Below are 14,554 nucleotides of genomic sequence, written 5' to 3'. Positions count from 1 at the left end.
TTATATCAATACGCATTTGGTGCCGCAGTTAAACGTCGCCTCCCCTCCCTCCCTCCGTCCCGTCCACCCACGGCCTTTCGCACGACGGAAGAAGTCGCGTTTGCTCTCTATATATGGTGATTGTAAAGGAGGAAAAAGACGAAGAAATAAACTTTATTATAACATGAAAGGATCAATGTGGTTAGGGCCCTTAGTCCAGGGCGCCATAAAGGAGGAAAGAGACGCTCAATTATGCAGCCCTTCAGGGAACACGGCGCTGAACGCGCGTTTGTTCTCCGACGTGCGTTCGCTCCCTGTGAAAGCGCGCGTCCCTCGCGCCCTTTCACTCGCACCAATGTCTTCTTTACTTTGCTCGCACATACAGCGTCCGGCGCGCGGCGACGATTTCATCGCCGTTGACGTCATACGGAACTGTACGGCGACGGACGACGACGCCGACGGCAGAAATCATCTTTGAAGCTGAAGTTGAAATTTACTTGCATCATCACAATGCGGGAATGCTCGGGCAAAATCTGAAAATCAATTCACTTGAAAAGCGCCCGGGCCCCCATATACAAGGCATACAAAAGGGGTTACATATACACTAACAAGCCATTTTAACTGTTGATCATTGCAGGTCAACGTCTAGTGTCATACAGTGTTATATAATACGAACAGCTTCCCAATAATTATAAATACATAAAAAAAGTTGTCGCAGTTTCACCTGAAAGGCGAAGCATCAATTGCGATAGCAAACTTGTAGTGAGCTATACGGAGTAATGATAGTAGCTTTATCAGCTGTATAAACTTGGACATGCAGCAGCATCGGCAACACGCAGAACTGTTGTCGACGCCATCGGCGTTTTGCCCGCGTTCGCTCAAAATGCGTGCGGCGTTGGTGACTGTTGCCGGAGCCTCTGATATAAATAGGCACTGCGTGCCGCAGCTAAACGTCGCCTCCCTTCCCTCCCCCTCCCCCACGGCCTCTCACTCGTCGGAAGAAGGCGCGTTTTCTCTACATACATGGCGATTGTGAAGGAGAACAGAGACGCCTACTTCTGCAGCCCTTTAGCGAGCACGGCGCAGAACGCGCGTTTGTTCTCCGCCGTGCGTTCACTCCCCGTGAAAGACGCGCCCCTCGCGCCCTTTCACTCGCACATACAGCGTTCGGCGCGCGGCGACGATTTCATCTCCAAATGACGTCATACGGAACCTCACGGCAACTGCGACGGCGACGCCGACGGCAGAAACCTGCTTTTGAGTGTCCATGTAATTGCTATCGCAATAAAACACTAACAGCAGTGGAAAATAGTACTGACATCATGGAATGAAATACTCTAGTATGTTACGTATGCTGCACGTTTCCACATGAATGTTTTGGAAAATTAGTCTGTTTAACAGAACTGCAAGTGAATGACGTAACATTTGCCACCCATGCTGAGTACGACAAAAGGGCACGTGCCAATACTATTTACTGCGGAATGGATATACAATGGTATTCGTTTTCAGCGGTGATATGCTAAGAAATGCATGCTCGCAGTTATATACAGATTTTTTGTGTCTCATGCATAGAAAATACTCGTAAAGTTTGGGCACGGGAACAATTTTAAACTGACGAAACAGTTCAGCAGTGTGTGCATTGTAATCAGCACTAGCGATATGACGTACGTAACGCCTTATTTTGTAGGACATGAGGTTTGCTAATGTTAGACGATGTGGTACCTCCCCAAACCAGGAAACAATAGTTAAGATGTCATAAGAATAGTGTGTTATAAATGATCAATTTTACGGATACGGGAAGGTATGAGCGAAATTTTGCTACAACACCAACACACCTATTTAGGCGAGACATAACTGAACTAACGTGAGGATCCCAGCTCATGTTTTTATTCAAAAATATTCCTAGCGTTTTTACAGTATCAACTATCTTAATGTTGCAGTTTTCGAATTTTATCACTGGTTGTACCATAAGCGAACTTTGACGCGTAAGGGACAACACAGCTTTTTTTTTCTCATTTATAAACAGGTAATTTGCAGCGCTCCATCTACTAAGTTTTTCCATAGTTTCGTTGACTGTCCATATAATTGCTGTCGCAATAATAACTATCATTGGTCGTATGCTGTATGTGCCAGTGAAAGCGCGCAGGGACGCGCGTCACGGGTAGCGAACTCACGGCAGAGAGCTTCTTCCCTCTTCACTTCTTCACTTCTTCCCTCGCGCGAGAGGCCGTGGGGGGGATGGGAAGGAGGGAGGGGGGGCGATGTTTAGCTGCGGCACCAAATGCGTATCTTACGACCGGGCGCAAGGGGAACCCCCTGGCGACTCAATCACAGTCCGAGAAGATTTAACATAAAATGCATGCGCTTTTGTATGCCATTTTCTATGACATTTGTTTATGGGCTGTCATTCTCTAAATTATGGAAAGCTGTATAAACTGGGACATGTAGCAGCCCCAGCAACGCGCAGAACTGTTGTCGATGGCGGCCGCGTTTTGCCCGCGTTCGCACCGAACGCGCGCGGCCTTGGTGACGTGTTTATGAAGAACGTGCCAACCTTTGCTGTACACCCTATGACGGTGCACCGCACCGACCATAAGGCCATGGTCCCTGCGGTCACTAAATAAAGGAAAACGACCGGATCATATATATTTCTCATTCTGTGATAGTTCAAATAACCAAATACACCACCACATCGTAATAGTCCTAATTGGAAATACATAATGCCCACTATAGTACAGCTTCGCTGGTCTTCCATCTCCTAGCCAGGGGAAAGGCTGACAGTTTTTTCCTGCAAGACAGGCTACGCAACCAGTCCTCGATGTCTGACAGGAGCCTGACGGCACCTCCAGGTTTTCGATGTTGGGTGTTTCCATTACCGCAGAGTGTCTCTACGTCACGACGGACGGAAAAATAGCGAGTGCAGCCGTCTAATGGAGGCCGCTGGTCATTGCTCTCTACCTATAGACCTACCTCCACCAATTGTATTGTTACAGAACATAGTTAAAGTGCTTAGTGATAAATTCATTAAAGTGACCTCGGTTGACTCTAAAGCACCAGTCTCGGTATTGGCTGCCACGCTTAAATCCACGTGGGATGAAAAGTGACGTTTCACTTGGACCTAAAACCAAATATTCGTGATGTTCGTGGCAAGTCATTGCATACAACTGGCGTGTATACTGTCAACATGTCTGTTGATGAGCATGCATTTAAGAAGGAGCTTCCAGTTTTTCCTCGTAAAAGGCACTATATCATGCAGAGAATTCAGTTTTGGCATCTCTGTGACACCACTTTTAATTCCTGCACGGGAGCACTAAGGGTAAGCGGAAGTCACACTTATAGAAGACTCTTATTTTATAAAAGCGTGTTATGCGTTTCTGGTGATATGCTTGGGCTGGAGTTATCGGCAGTGCGCGTTCCTTATGCTTGTGACGTCACTAACCACCACACTATTGACGCAATAGTGGAGCCCATTCATAGAGATTGCCGAAAAAACTGAATGTTTTAGTATTTCGCTACGTACCCGTCCTGGTCGTCGGTCATGCAGAAATATAGAGGAAGTATTCGTCCTATGAATGCATCGTGCATCCCGGACTGGTGCAAAACTTGCTTCCTCTTGAAAATGCACAGAACTTACAGTGGTCATAGCTGCTGTTGGTCTGCCATGCTGTCTCACAATATTGTCTATGACAAAAAAATCGGGGTAGCTTGCACTAGTGACACAAGGCTAAAGGCACAGCGGATCTGATCTGAGCTGGTCCTGGCCATACGAAGTGATGCTAAGTTATACGAAGTGTATAAGCCTTTCCTCGTGGCCCGTGGCATCGGGGAACGCCTCGCGAAGCACTTGCAGTCCCCGAGCACACGTAGGGGAAGTGGGGCGAAAGCTATGCACAGTGTACTGATGAAGCACAGCAGAAGACACGCCAGGATGCCGTCACGGCGCATGCGCAGTAGCGCGCAGCTGGTGGGAGTTCAGCCAAGTCGCCGCCAGAGCCGCCTGCTGCAGTCACGGACACCGCGAGTATATTGAACTAGAATATATTCTAGTTCACTCTACCGCGAGCGTTCGGTGCTAATGCGGGAAAACGGAGAAGTGCGTATGGAGGCGGCAGCACCTCGGCGCGTTCCCTCGTTGGTGCTGCTATAATTTGTGTTTCTCTTCCGCTCTCATTTTCTCCTTCTCTCCCCCGAGCACAGCACGCAACGCGTGCATTCTTTGCGCTCTCATTTTCTCTTTCTCCCGAGCATAGCGCGCGACACTCCGCGAGGTGGTTGCTAGGCAACGCAGTGGCAGGCGGCACTCATTACAGCCGGATTAAACAGCTCCGCTGTTAAACATCACTCAGTATTGACAAACGGTGTGCCTTGGCAGACCTTCTGTTGAAGCAGCCGTCGCTTTTTGACTTCTCGCAACGAGGTCGAGCATTATTGATTCCAGCTTTCCAAAAATGTCTGAAAACAGACGCTGCTTCTGCGCAATCCAATCCGACAAAAGTCTGACAAAGTGTCTCCGTGAGAACGCAAGTGTATTATTGAGAAAGTTTAAGAAATGTTGCAAAAGGGGGTTCGTCAAGAGTCGATTAGTCCATGAGCTTCCACAGTGATCCTTATAAAAAGTCATGGGCCATTCCACTCTGTGAAGGTGGATGACCAGCAAAGGTATTTAGCACCCGACACAAAGGTGAAATATGATATTGAACCAAGGTAGGAACTTCTTTATTATTGTCTTGGAAGCAGTACACAATGGTCACGCTAATTAATTCTCCCGGTGCGCTTTGGCACCGCAGGGGATATGATAAAGCCTATCTGAACAAAGGAAGCGCTATCAGGCCACCGAAAGTAAGGAGTGAAAGGAAGGAGAGATGTTGAAATCTCTCTATCGGCCATGGCTCGACCCCACTGGCTAACAACTATCACACCTAACAACGTATTAATTAATGTGTTTATTTATTTATTTACTTGCCTATTTACTAATATTAACCCTAAAGGCCCTCAAGTTCAGGTGTTACATGGGGAGGGGGGGGGGTCTGGTACAAATAAAGTTGAAGCTGCATAAATATGTTTCCAAGCGCACAAATTAATAGTGCAGGCGTATACAATATTTAAAACAAAAATAATACAGTACATATGCGTGATTGCAAAGCAGGCGGAGGAAATGCTTATTTTCGTCAGATGTTAGAGTTCTTTGAATTAATACGTAAAGGAGGCCTCTCGACTTGGGTATTCCGCAACGTCGACGTGGACTACATACTGCAGGTCCGGCTAGTGTTTGCGTAGAGCTTTAGCTTTTATTCTCCTTCTGTCCTTCTGATGTTCAGGATGCATGTTTAGTGGTATCAGGTCTAACCTAAATCGTTGTGGTTATTAGGGGAAGTTTACATATTGAGGTTTTGTGAATCCTTATCGGATTCCCAGATTCTTCGGCCAGGCGGCTTGCAGAGGCCGTAAGCCCCCGACATTTGGCGATCTCCAAAGCTGACTTGAAGGTCCAAAGCTGGATCGCGGGATCCGAGCTGGACACCGCTACCTCTCAGTACAAAGTGTAATTAAGTTGGAGTTCCGCCCTAGGCTTCAACCCGGGGCAGTCGCTTGATAGATGCGTCAGGTGCGCTTTATGGGCGTCGCAGTTCTTACATTTAGGAGAGAAGCAGCCTACATGTATTAGTGAATACTTGTAAGGGTTGGCAAATGAGTCAGTCTGCAACTGTCTACAAGTAACTGGTTGCAGCTTATCCAGCGACTTATGTAGAGGGGGGTATTTCTGTCCACCTTCACGGAAGTACGTGGTAATTTCGTGAAACTTCACCATGCGATCCCTCGATAAACCCAGATCGAGGTCTCCCACCGACCGACTGACGAAACCTAGGGCATAATTGTGGGCAGCGCATGTCCTGGGTGCGAGGAATGTGCGGAGGCCCAGATGATTTGAACCAGGCGTTCAGGTTGTGGATATTTTTATCAAACTTCCAGGCCAGGTATGCGGATTTTTCCACTGTCAACTAACTGCAGCTTTAGAATCACTAAATACGATTTTCATGAGGGCGCCATTTTTAGCCAGAGCTATAGCCGCCTCTTCTGCTTCTTCGGCATGTATGAAACTAACTGTTGCTCCGGGGTGGGCCTGGCCTTCATTGTTGACTATGCCTGTAAAGGAGGCCTCTCGACTTGGTATTCCGCAACGTCGACGTGGACTACATACTGCAGGTCCGGCTAGTGTTTGCGTAGAGCTTTAGCTTTTATTCTCCTTCTGTCCTTCTGATGTTCAGGATGCATGTTTAGTGGTATCAGGTCTAACCTAAATCGTTGTGGTTATTAGGGGAAGTTTACATATTGAGGTTTTGTGAATCCTTATCGGATTCCCAGATCCTCCAGTATGTCTTTCTACTTCAGTTTCGGATAGCCTCTCCAGCTCAGTCAGTCTGTGTGCTTCGGTCAGCTCCTCTATGGTATTGTGTATTCCCAATTCTAGTAGCTTCTCATTAGCCACGTCTCTAAGGAGGTAGAGGGCTGATTTGTATGAATGTCTAATTAGGCAATTGATTTTCTTCTTTTCAGCCGGGCAGAGGTGCAGGTACGGAAGAGAATACACTATGCGGCTCAGGAAGAAGGCTAGGACAAGTTGTCTGACATCCACTTCCTTCGTGTCTTTATGGTTGCTACTCAATTAATTACCATGTTTGTTTGTCTAAGGCACCCTTTGATTTTGCTCAGGGTAACTGTGTTCCTTCCGTTGTTTTGTACGTGCATCCCCAGAATTCTAAGGGTCTGCACTTGTGCGTATGTGCCATCTACTATCACCTTGATGTTCGGATGAGGTGTTTTTGCTTGTGGCTAAGCCCTTATTATCTGAAGATCTGATTTTGGGGGGAGCATGAGAGACCTAATTGATTCGCATGCTATGACACTTGGTCTGCTCCTGCTTGTAGCGTTTCCTTTTTGTCATTATCGTTTGCGGTGTCAGCCCAAAGGGTGATATCGTCAGCGTATAGTGAGTGTCTTAAACCAGTGATTATGCTAAGTGTGGTAGCCAGCGGCATAAGAGAGATGTAAAATGGGAAAGGGCATAGTACGGTTTCTTTGCATAGTGCGGTTTCTTTGCGGCCGAGTAGCAATGTGGAAGACGCGACGGAGCCTAGCTGGAGTTTGGCAGTCCTGTCGGAAAGGAAGGCTTTGATATGATTGTAGGTATTGTGCCCGACATTTAGTTTCTCCAACGCAAGCATGATTGCCTCATGCTTAATGGTGTCAACGGTTTTGGCTAGATCTTGGGCTAGGACAGGTGTAGTTCTTTTCTTGTGAATAGGGCTTGAGACCTCTTCTGAGAGTCTTAGCCCAATGTCTTGTCTTAATAGATTTGCTCTAAAGCCAGTCATGGTGTGCGGGAAGTGTTTTATGTCATCCGTGTGGCTCTGTAGCTTCCTTAGAATTACGTGCTCTAGCACTTTGCATAAGCAGGAGGCTCTCGAGAGATATGGTCCCGAGGTTCTGCAGGTCAAGCTTCATTCCCGGTTTCGGGATGAAGACTATCTTTGCATGCCTCCAGAATGAGGGAGTTCCCCTCTTTCCCAACATTTGTTAAGGTATATAGTAATTGCTTCGATCGAGGTATCATTTAAGTTTATTACTGATTTGTTGGTAATCCCGTCGACTCCCGCAGCCTGCAGGTTCGGAGTCCTTCAAGCGCAGCTCGCACCTCAGTCACTTACATCCCCTCGTCTTGTTTTTGGCTCGGGGTTCCCGAGCAGCTCTGCAGAGAGACTTTGATGTGTCTACTATCTCTATGCTAGTTCCTCGACGAGTTCTTTACCTGTAAGTGCATGGTTATGCACTAGTCTAGTGATGTTTTTACTCTGCGCTATTTGGCTGTTCTACGGATCCAGTAGTTGTCTGAGGAGGTGCCAAGTATTATTGAGTCCAAGTTTGCAACTCATTTTATCGCAGACTTAGCGCCATTGTTGCCTGGCAAGCTGTTGTGCATAATCTTCTATCTCTTTGAATAGCTTTGCGCCTTTAATGCGCAGTGGTCGATTGAGTTTTTGGGTTTGCCACCTTCACTGCAGACTTTCGTATGCTTCCCAGACATATAGCAGCTGACTGCCCACAGATTGTGGTGCACCGCAATCCCACCCTCATAGGCATGCCTATGAGGGTGGGATAGATTTAGTTACTGTTTTAACACCATTGATGCAATCTCTCTCTGACCAATCCCTCTAGATTTCTTATCTCATTCCATGTGTTTTGATCTGTGAGTTGTCTGAATTTGTCCCAGTACGTAACAGGAGCGGTTTCCTGCCTCTACCTCTGAGGTTTTTGTGGTAATAGTAGATACCGCTATGTAGAAGTCACCATCTAGGTTAGCAATGTTGTTCTGCCATGTCACTTTCTCTATATACTTTGTGAGCGTCAGGCCCGGACATGTGTGAACCTGTGTGCTCCGGCAAATTCTAGTAGGGGTGACTGGGTCTGTTGTAGAGTAAGACGCACATCCTGGATGTAGTTCCAGGTGTGCGTGCCTTTCTTGTTCTCTATAACCCCAGGCCATGTTTTGTGAAAGTCCCCTACTATGACTAGTAGATTTTGTTTATAAATCTTGAGTGTCCTATTATTGCTTCGATAATTTCGGGGTACTCCCTTTGGTTTGCTGTACTCATTAAGTATGAATGGGGCGGGTATGCCTACCCATTGTGGAATTAGTTCTACTAGGAGACAGGCCAAGTCAGACATTTGAAGGTCATGTTCTACGACCGTTGAATTTCTCTGGACTAATGCGGCGATTGGGAGTTTCTCTGAAATTTAGTCTTTGTAGTTCCTGTAGTTCCACCGTTTACCATTGCCAAGTGTTTTCTGCAAGCCAATAATGTCGGGGCTTTTTCTTTGAGATTTTGCATGTGCAAATGTCGGTTACTTTCAGAAGCTTCTACAGTTTCATTGCCAGATTGCTATGTCATTATGCAGTCCCGCCATGTTGAAGTACATTGGGGTGGGGGGAAGGTTTCTGGGACGCCGCCTGGCACCTGAAGTAGTTGTACGCTGCTCGAAGGTAGATCTAAAGCTAGGACAGGCTGCTTGTTGTTTTGCTTTGTCTGGCCTCAATTGCGTTGATTGTGCTCCCAATTTGTGCGGCAAGTTGCAAAAATTATGCTCCTTCATGGATTTATTTAATCCGTGGTGTTTTTCTAGTCGGTAGAGGTTGCTTTTTTGTGTGTATGGGGGAGGGTGGGGGAGGGATTACATTGTGGGGAGTATGATCCTGAAGAGGCTACGGATGCAGCGGGTGTGTTAGCTATTTGTTGTGGGGGTGTTTTCGTGGCGGAGTGTTCAGTTATAGATCTACTAGTTTGCCCTCTCTCTGCTCTCGGTTTTGTGTTTCTACGTGTTGTATTCTTTAATGACCTGCTTTGGACCGGGAGGTAGGTGGACCCCAGCTTACCTGTTATGACCGGTCTTTGGACAAGCTTCTGGCCAAGGGCGGGAAGGAGCTTGACCTGCTTCGACTGCTCGCTCCTGGACCGCATGTGGCTGAACTGGACCGGCTTCTTGAGGCGTCTCCCTCATTCTTATTCTTGGGTGGTGCCGGTGGGGTAGCAGGTTTCTTGTTTATCGTAGCGAAGCTTGCATCTTCTTTGCACCTCCCTTGCAGACGATGCATTTCGGTGTGCAATGTGGTTTTTCTTACTTCGCATGTTTTTGTCCGCGTCGGTAGGAGAGCTCTTGCTTCTCTTGCGGGCACACATCCGCTCGATGTCGTGATCTCCGGCAGTTGAAGCACGCTCTAAATTTGGCTTCAAGGTGTAGCATTTCACGGCACCGCCGAAGATGTCGATGCTCTCCGGCATTCTTGCGATGTTGACGAAGCTGACCAGAACAGACTTAATCAGTCACAATCTTCTAGCTCCTGCGATTTCCAAGTGCTTGCCTGTGTTACGCGGTTGTAGGTCCGACAACATTTGGTCGTTGCTGGGGTCCAGAGTAGGCATCCAAAGTGCGGTAGACTGCGCTTTCAGAGTGGAAAGGAGCGCTTCAAGAGGCTGCACGAACTCATAGCGTGCAGGGATGAAGCAGCGGTAAAAATTGACGAGTTCGAGAAAACGTCGCAAGATACGTCTGGGCCTTAGGTGGCGGGAAGTCGATGATGGCCATGAACCTTGTCAGAGACTAGAGTGATGCCATGATTGGTGATGTGATGTCCGAGCAAATCGATCTCCGGAAATCCAAAATGACATTTATCAACATTGATGACGAGATCGTAATCACGAAGTCGAGCGAAAAGTTGACGTACATGTGCTTTGTGGGTTTCAGCATCCTTGCTGGCGACGAGAAGACCATCTGTGTAGCAAAACGAAACGGTAAGCCTCTGGTAGACTTCGCCTATAAAACGCTGAAAAAATTGAGCTGCGTTGCGCAAACCAAAAGGTATGCGTAAATACTCAAAAAGCCAAATTCGGCAATAATAGCAGTTTTTGGGATGTCGGATGGCTCAACGGGGAGCTGTGATAAGCTTTCACGAGATTGATTTTAGAATATAATGCTGTGCTGGATAAAACGGCCGTCCAATCCTGAATATTGGGTAGCGGTATCGGTCGGGAACACTGACCGCATTCAGTGCGCGATAATCACCACAGGGTCGCCAATCAATGTTATTCTTAGGTACAATGTGTAGTGCCGACGACCACGAGCTTGATGACGGAAGAATGATTTTAGTTGCAACGTAGGCTCGAATTCATTGCGAGCAACTCGAAGTTCATCAGGGCCGAGTCGGCGAGGGCGGCTGTGAACGGGTGTGCCTGTGGTAACAATACCATAGGTCACAGTGTGTTTAGGGGTCTTATCCATCGGAGACTGTGTAGTAATCTCCGCAAACTCGTTGAGTAGAGCTGTATACGGTGAGGTAGATACTTTGACGAAAGTAGGGTTGAGGGCAGTAGCGTGCGGCAAAAAACCGTTGACTGACATACGCGTGATGGTATCCACAAGGCGACAGCGGCTCAGTGTGCACGAGCAGATGAAAAGTTCTCATGAAATCAGGCCCTAAGATTGCATAGCGGACGTCTGCTATCCCAAAAAGCCATTGCAACCTTCTCTTAAAAGCAAAATCGAGGGTAAGATCATTCTGCCCGTAAGTTGCGATGACGGAAGAGTTGAAAGATTTTACGGGGGGTTGACTTTGCGCGGATAGGCTGGTCAGCTTTGGAGGCGGCCATTATACTGACCTCCATACCAGTTTCTACCAACAAACGCAGTCCTGTGGTTTGGTTGGTTATATAGAAAAGGCGGCTTGACGTATGGCCATGATCGTCCACCGCTGTTATTGATGATCGGCCTGAGTGTTTCCCGTACGCCCCGAAAAGGGTGACAGGCATCGACGAGCCACGGCGCAAAACGTCGGTGGTAGTATACCACAGGCTTCGTGATGAAAAACTGCCCTCAGGTTGCTGAAACGGCCGTTGCATAGAAGGCGACGTGAGAGGCTGATGAGTTGTGCAGGGTCGGTCATTGAAGTTGCGAGTGTGGCGAAATTCCTGACGCAAGTCGGCGACTTGAGATGCGAGCTCCTTTACTGTTTCCCGAAGGCAATCCACTTCAGGAAGTGGAGAGCTACGGTCAGCATCTATGACGGCGGGAGGGACGTCCATCATATCGTTGGCCAGTTCGGCGAGTTCCGACAAGGGCTTATGCTTAGCCGTGACGAGAGCCATGTGTACGTTGGCTGAAAGACGTTGTAGAAATAACTCACCTAATAGGGCCGCGTCCAAGGAGTCTACTTGGTCACCAATAAGGTGCTGCAGGTGACGCAGAAACTGGGTTGGACCTCTGTCACCTAGCTCTTCGTTGTTCAGGAGTGCTGAATACGCCGATGCGCAGGCGGTACGAGATGGCGAAGAATAGTCTATTTGATTGTCATATATGGAATTTCGTCGCGTGGCTTAAGTGTATGTCGCGTATCTCAATGCTTCAAGCAGGAGTTCATACTTGGGAACTTCCGACGGGACGCGATGAATGCGGAACTTCTCAGCTTTTATGAACCTAACATGGGATCATCAAACCATAGCTGCGCCAATGTAATGATGGCTGTAGCTAATATAACACCCGTAGTTGGTACCTGACCGGTTAGAGAGGTAGGAGCGGAGTTGCGGTTGGCTGGAGTCTGGCGTTGGTCTATTGAAGATCGCGTTCGTAGTCCGGGTCACCAGTAACTGTAAAACCACCAAGCACAGTTAAGGGCTTTATTTGTACGTCCCTTCAGTGTATCTAGAGGTAGAGGTAGAGCCTTGGAGTTACAGGCACATACCCACTCTGGCGGATTCGGCCAAGAACCGGGTAGTTTGAAATAACTATGAGAAAGGAGATGTATAAAATAATGCAAACATAAATTTGAGAATATATACGCATCTGAGAATGAATAATTAGAATATATCAAATCACTTGAATAGAATAAAGAAATAAATGATGACTAAAAAAGAAGTAGACAGCTAATCATCAAATTTGTAAAAATATTTCGGAACCCTAAGCCCTGATTTTGTCATCTAAATCTTTGTGACCCTGTAATGTAATTCTGGATGGCATCGACAACCTTCCTGTCGCTTTGCCCGAAGGTAGAGGCCCCCAATGATAGTAAATTTTGAACACTTAATTCTAATCTAAGAAGGCGGAATGGTGTTTCTAAGGTTCTTTTTCGCAATTCAGAATATCTTTTACAGATAATGAGAAAATGATCTAATGTTTCATGTTGTCCACAATAGGGACAGTTAGGTGAGGGAACCAGACCTGCTCTGTGTAGGTAAAAATTTAAAAATGGAATTCTGCAGCGTAGTCTAGTGATTGCGACTTCAAGTGATCACGTTTGACTGAGTTTGCTATTCCAATAATGCGACAAATGCTGAAAATCTGAGGAGTTTCTTAAAGAAGGAGCGTGAGAAGTTCACGCAGCATCAATATTCGCCGAAATCTAGCCCCTATGATGAAAGCTGAAATCGGTAGGAACCGGGCCATTCAGGGACGCTTTCGCCAACGAATCTGCCATTTCGTTTAGAAATAGGTCCTTATGCCCTGGTACCCACACCGATCTAATCAAAGCTACGTGAGGGGGCACTAACGATCTGAAAGCTCGCAAAACCGGGGAATTATCGGAAGCTGTGAGGGAGGAGCACAGAGATAAAGAATCCGCCATGATCACTGTGGAACGTGTTGATGTATTGAGTTTACGGAGGGCTAGAACGACAGCTAAAAATTCCGCTAGAAAGATCAGGTACGAAGTCTGGGAGGCGAAAAGAGAGCGACCAATCAAGAATAGGAGAAATTATTCCCATTCCACACTTTTCTTCATTTTGAGAAGCGTCAGTGGCAATAACTGTCTCGATCGGAACGTGCAAAAGTAATCATTTAAGATTGAGCTTAGCATGCGGAAAGATAATGCCTTGGCATTTTTAGGAAAAATATCATCATACTGAATTTTAACGGCATTCGTGTTGTAAACAACAGGACTCACCTCACGAATTTGTATGTTTATTTGATCTAGGAGAGTTTGAATAAAAATAATTTGTGGTGTGTGGAATCGCGGCCAGTACAAGCTGAAAAACAAGTCTAGCTGGGACATAAAAACTGTTTGTGAACGCATTATAGGGGATTCATATAGTCTTAAATATGACTTCACAGCTAATAATCGAAACCTCGTAACAAGAGATGGCATCCTAGCTTCCAGATCTAAAACTTCATTTGCTACAAATTTAGGTAGCCCTAAACATTGTCGCAAGGCTTGCCTCTCCAGAAGAGCAAGGGGGCGAAGTTTATATGCAGGAGTTCCAGAGGACAGTACGCATCTAAATTCCAATACCGGTCGAACATACATGCGGTATATTGTTAAAATTGTTGCTCTTCGCATTCCTGATCGACTATTGCTCAGCCTACGCAGCAAGCCAACCGCACGAACACCTTTTGTTGCAATATAGTCAATGCGTGCCTTCCAAGACAGCGAACCGTCATATATCACGCCAAGATACTTGACTGTCTCTACTTGTGGGATAATATTTAGACGATAAGAGAGAGAAATATATATGGGGCCCTGTAGTGGAAACGCTAGCACTGAGCATTTGTTAACGTTGAGACAGATGCATCGCATCAAGCCAACTTTCTATAGCAGAAAAGTATGTCTGTAATACTAGATAAAGTTTTGGATGTCATTTGCCGATGAAAAAAAAACGCTATGTCATCAGCGTACACTTGTTCCAATTCCATACAGTGTACATATGTACGTATGCGCCAATGGAGGAGGAGGACGAAATAACTTTATTGTGTCCTGAGGAACCCCTCCTCACCCACTCTTTGTTTAGTGGTCGGCAGGGGTCGCGGGCCGCACCCACGTTGGGACGGGAAGCCCGTGAGCCTCCGCCCTTTCGTGAGCCCTCTGGACAGCCCGAAGCTGGGTCTGGTGGTCGTCGCTTCGCAGAGCGTCCTCCCAGTCTTCTTCTTTACGGAACATGGTGTCGCTTAACGCGGAGCATTGCCAGAGCATGTGCGCTAGCGAGCAGTATGATTCGCCACAATCCGGACATTGCGGCTTTACCTCCTGGTGATAAAG

General features: G+C 46.9%; 1 protein-coding gene across 1 annotated transcript in view; it reads right to left on the bottom strand.

Annotated features, from left to right (window-relative positions):
- The window catches only part of LOC125946977 (uncharacterized), a 257,786-nt gene that overhangs the window by 107,606 nt on the left and 135,626 nt on the right, over window positions 1–14,554 (bottom strand). The window lies entirely within an intron of this gene.

The sequence above is a fragment of the Dermacentor silvarum genome, chromosome 7, assembly GCF_013339745.2.
Source record: "Dermacentor silvarum isolate Dsil-2018 chromosome 7, BIME_Dsil_1.4, whole genome shotgun sequence".
Taxonomy (NCBI): Eukaryota; Metazoa; Arthropoda; class Arachnida; order Ixodida; family Ixodidae; genus Dermacentor; species Dermacentor silvarum.
This window is presented reverse-complemented; position numbering and strand designations above follow the sequence as displayed.